This window comes from Macrosteles quadrilineatus, unplaced genomic scaffold, assembly GCF_028750875.1.
Source record: "Macrosteles quadrilineatus isolate MER2022 unplaced genomic scaffold, UCM_ALF_1.0 Scaffold_1__1_contigs__length_201487025, whole genome shotgun sequence".
NCBI classification, from domain to species: domain Eukaryota; kingdom Metazoa; phylum Arthropoda; class Insecta; order Hemiptera; family Cicadellidae; genus Macrosteles; species Macrosteles quadrilineatus.
The window spans coordinates 106491536-106497079 of record NW_026542594.1 but is presented as its reverse complement, the minus strand read 5'-3'; positions in this window follow the sequence as shown (position 1 = coordinate 106497079).

Genomic DNA, 5544 nt, shown 5'->3' with positions numbered 1-5544 from the left:
AGATTATATTGACAACTTTATGTTATTGATAAGGCTGAGACAACTAACTGACATCCCCCATGTCAAGGAATTCCAGCTTTAACAGTAACCCCACAATAAATTTCTCATAACTATGCTAGAGGGTTCATTCATTGGCACAGAAGTACGATATGAACTGACGCGACGTGACGAAGGAAAAATCAAACTTACACTGTAACGGACATACCTCCCTTTGAAGTTAGAACATTTCTTCCCAAAAAATATTTTCATTTCAAATAAAATCATATTACACTGATGAAATCACAGAAGTGTTTAACTACAAAAGACCCACCAATACGATTTTAATACTATTTAAAGGTTCTTCCAAAGGAAGAGATATCATATAACATACTAATAATAACTCCGATGAGTCAAATGACGTACGGTATGGGAAATATTTTAATCATTGAATGATCAACCAAATTTGGCAACTAACGCAATTAAAATCATTATTGTTTTCACACTTACTACCCTTTAAACAATGCTAAATGCTCAAAATATGTATATTTCACCCAATTTATCGCAGTTAGATGAATTAACGTAAGCCTTGAAAGTAACCGTCGATTTCGACGGGTTTCCCCTAGTGTTATTTAAACTTTTGAATACCTAAGAATTGTGTTATCTAGGCCTACTTTGTGTTTCCTTAAAACAACTTTTTTTCTTTATTGATGATGTCAAACTTGCTTTTAAATTTGTTTTTACCTAAATACAAATCTTTGTAGAAAATTTTAATATTTTTTCCTTTTTTCAAATTTTGGTTTGGTGCTAGAATTTTGTTATAAAAAAATAAAACTCATAAAAGTTTTTACAAGTGGCATATACGAGGGAAAAATAGTGTTTTATTTATAAATGAATTAATTTAATAGTAGTTTTACTATAGTCTTTAATAATTTAAACTACCATTTAAAATATATACAAATGTGGAGATAGTAATTGCTATAGCCTAGTAAGAATTTGAAAATTATCCTGTTTAACTATTTATTGTTCATTTTAAATATCACATTCATGGGAACAATTTCAATACTGAAACTAGTGCCCTGAAACATTCTTGAAAGGTGTATTTTTATTGAGTGAAGCTCTTATGCATTTTGTAATACGCAAACTCGTCCTAGACGGCTGAAATGATCATTTTCAAATTTTGCATGGTGATAAAGACCATATTGGTGAGTGCTAACATCTATGGTGTTAACAGACTCTCCAAGGAATCCGCCCCACGGGTTATCAAAGATTCAAAGTAATCTTTATGGAAGCAGGATTTGACACAAAAACAAATGCATGAGATCAGCTGTGGACTGTTATCAAATATATTATAACAGAAACAGTAAGGGATGGTGGGCCAAAATGGAACGTGGGCCACAGTGGAACAGCTATATTTTTTTGTATTTGGCTAGTCTGCCAACTGCTGCACTCTGTGAGGGAACTCCAAAATTGTTTGTTCACCCATAGTTCATTGGTGCAAATGGCTGCCTCCATGTAAGGAAGAGATATTATCCATATTTTGTTTTTGACATCTTGAAGTAACTTTTCCAGGTTGTTTCTTCACAAATTTAAATTTAATTTGAAGTTATTAGAGATAAGTGTCACATACCAGTATGAAGAAAAACTCTTTCTAAAACTTTTAGACTAGTTAGCATCCTTATATATAATACGTGAAGGCGATTTTTAGAAAACACTACTCCTCCGTTAATAATGGACGGATTTTTACAAACGACGTGTCAAAATAAAGTATTATTTGTGTAGACGCCCCCTTTCACCAATTCATGTAGTAAAAATCCTCGGGCTTTGCCCCACAGGCCATCAAAGTTGGAGTTTCTCCCATAAGATTAACATGGGGGAATCTAAATATTTGATTGGAAACTTTGTCCCCACTAATTTGAGAGAACGGTTGGGCGTAGAAACTTGGTAGAGGTGTCCAAAGAAAGGTCTTGGTCTGTAGATGAGTTAAAAAAATAAAAACTAAGCAAAATCCCTTAGGACTCTGTCCCAGAAGCCTTAAAAGATCCCTCCACAGAGTTGTTTACATTTTGGCCACGAGAATAATACTTTTTAATGAAACAGCTGTTCATTTTTAAATTGTATTTCAAACAACACATATTTATTGGGAGTTGAATTCTACCAAATAAGTATTTGTAATGTTATTTTCTGATTTTAAAATTGATTTTCTTCTTTATCATGCCATGTTTTGCAATATAACGTTCCATTACGAAATCAGTGGAAAATCCTTTTATCACAGTAATTCTTAAATTATTTCTTATTGAACTATCTTATATCTATTGTACGGGTTGGTGTGTGCATTTTTCGCCACTTTTGCCTACATTTTATCATATTATTCTACAAAATATCAAATATTTATGTAGAAATGTCTGCTCTTATTGAGTCTAATAGAATCCAAACTTAGAAACGTTGCCTAAAATGGTACCTATCTTGACAAATTATTTGCACCTGCCTATATTACGGACTTTGGCGCACTGAATTTGTAACATTATTGAAAATAACACAACATTTTGGCTGTAAAATATGGTACAAAGAGAAAATACAATTTAAGCAGCTACTGTCATGACAGAAATGTCATATTCCTTTTAAACTAGATCACATAATCCTTTGACTGGGACGGGTGGCGTCGTCCTGTAATCCAACTACTAGGAGGTCACGAATTGTGGATATTTATAGGAATGCACTGTGGATGCGATACTCCCTGGTGTGGATTAACGTCCGCACGAGTGAGTACTACGACTACCCGCAGTGCTATCCTGATAATTATACCAATATTCATAAATACCAATGCAAAAAAAAATTGGTTCCAATTCAACTATAAACTGTAGGTCCCTTGGTTGCCATTCGCTGTATGGGCTATTAATTAACAGCTGTATCCAAGGAATGTCGGCCTTAGTCACTAACAAGACTTCAAGATCGTGCCACTCATCCTACACTCATCTCCATTCATACTTTCTTCATACATTCTTCCATTCACTTGGCTTACCTACTATGAATTGTCGTCATAAAAAAAACGTATTAAAGGATTAAAGTATTTATCATATACGTTGATTAACAATATGTAAACTTCAATATATACGTAACAGCCATTTTACAGTATTTTTGCTTTTTGGAAATGTTCCATTGCTGCTATGTCATTTGCATTATTTATCGCCAATGAAGCCGCCAAGATCATAATATGAACTAGGAGGTCCCTAACAGTTCAAGAATAAAAGCCAACTTTACTTCATGTATTCCACTACACCTAACATTCCGTAGAGAGATTATATTGACAACTTTATGTTATTGATAAGGCCGAGACAACTAACTGACATCCCCCATGTCAAGGAATTCCAGCTTTATCAGTAACCCCATAGTCAATTTCTCAAAACTATGCTAGAGGGTTTATTCATTGGCACAGAAGTACGATATGAGCTGACGCGACGTGACGAAGGAAAATCAAACTTACACTGTAACGGATATAACTCCCTTTGAAGTTAGAACGTGTCTTCTCAACAAACATATATTTTTTCTCAAACACTGATGAAGTCGCCGAAGTGTTTAACTATAAGATCCACCAATACGATTTAAATACTATTAAAAGGTTCTACCAAAGGAAGAGATACCATATAACATACTAATAATAACTCCGATGACGTACAGGATAGGAAATATTTTAATCATTGAATGAACAACCAAATTTGACAACTAACGCAATATTGTTATTTTTTTACACTTATTACTCTTTGAACAATGTTAAATGTTTAAAATATGTATATTTCACCCAATTCATCGCAGTTAGATGAATTAACGTAAGCCTTGAAAGTAACCGTCGATTTCGACGGGTTTCCCCTAGTATTTGTAGAAAGTTCTAAAGTGGAATTAGGGTTAGATTTTCTTATCAAACAGACATGGGTCACAATGAAACAGTTATTTATGCTGGGCCACAATGGAACTGTTCCACTGTGACCCAACAGCATGTGTTTCATTGTAATTACCTATTATATGGTATTAATGTATTAGTTTGAAACCCAACTATGGGGGTTTTCCATCAAAATATCATTTTTTTGGAAATTTATCATCATAGGCAAAGTCTTAATTGACTGGCTGTTTTTTTAGACCAATATGTTAAGAGGAAGAAAGTGATTTTTGACTTGCGCACTGTGAACTACGAGTAGAAGCATTTGAAAATGTTAATTTTTACATATGTAAAATTTGTGGCCAATAAACAACATGTATTGTTCTGTATTTTTGCATTTTAATTCATTGTTCCTATATTGGGCCACAGTGGAACACCGACTAAGGGTTTTTTAAAACAGTCCATACAAATCAGTTTCCATTTCATTATCAACTAGTGTACCTGTTGCTCGAATTCGAGCAATTGCGAAGCATTACAGGCGACTCACGAAGATTATGGAAATACTCACGATCTACGCAACAGTTAGATATAATCAAAATCTTTTGTAAATATCTTATCTTTTCTCAAAAAGCTGATCTTGTTTTTTAGTGTTTCTACAAATTTTTCCCTCTCATAGCCGCATTAGTTTGTCTATAATAACGATTATAAATGAAAAAAAAAACATTATTTCTTTTCTTCTACTTGGTTGTGTTTTATGACTTTTTCTATGTTTCCATTGTTTGCAAATCGGTTATTTCAATGATTGCTCAAGAAATGTAGCATATTGTTAATTCAGTTTTATTTTTAGCCTATATCAAATTGTCCAGGATTTCTCGCTTTTTTTCATTGTAATAATTTCACCAACCAAAGTTTCGTCTACAGATGCAATACGCCAAAGAATATCACCTAAGTACAATCTCCAAGAAGTGGTAATAAAAGGCAGGAACCAAGCCATACAATAGATAAGTTAACTCCATAAGAAATAATTTTATGAGATACTGTGATATTAGGATTTTCCACTGATTTGGTAATAGAACATTATATTGCAAAACATGACACGATGCAGAATAAAATCAATTTTACAATCAGAAAAACCCATTGCAAAAACTGTACTTCATTTATAAAAATTCAATAAATCACAATTTAAATATTAACAGCTGTTTCATTAAAAAGTAGTGTAGAATTATGCATATGGTCGTGATGTAAACAAATCTGAAGAGGCAACTTTAAAGGCTTCTGGGGCAGAGCCCTAAGGGAATTTACCTCGATCCTCTTTTGATGGCTCATCTATAGACCAAGACCTTTCTTTAGAGACCCCTACCAAGTTTCTACGCCCAGCCGTTCTCTCAAATTAGCTGGAACAAAAACCCAGTTTTTCCTCCATAAGAATAACATGGGATGGGAATTCAAAGGCCACTGGGGCAGAGCCCCAAGGGAATTTACCACGTTTGTCTTTTGATGGCTCATCTACAGACCAAGACCTTTCTTTAGACACCTCTACCGAGTTTCTACGCCCAGCCGTTCTCTCAATTTAGCTATGACAAAGAAAAACAGTTTCAAATTAATATATAGATTTAAAAATATATGTAATATAGGCAGGAAAGGTTGTTCTATAAGCACATTTGTCTTCTGTAGCTTTTAACCAAACAGGTAGA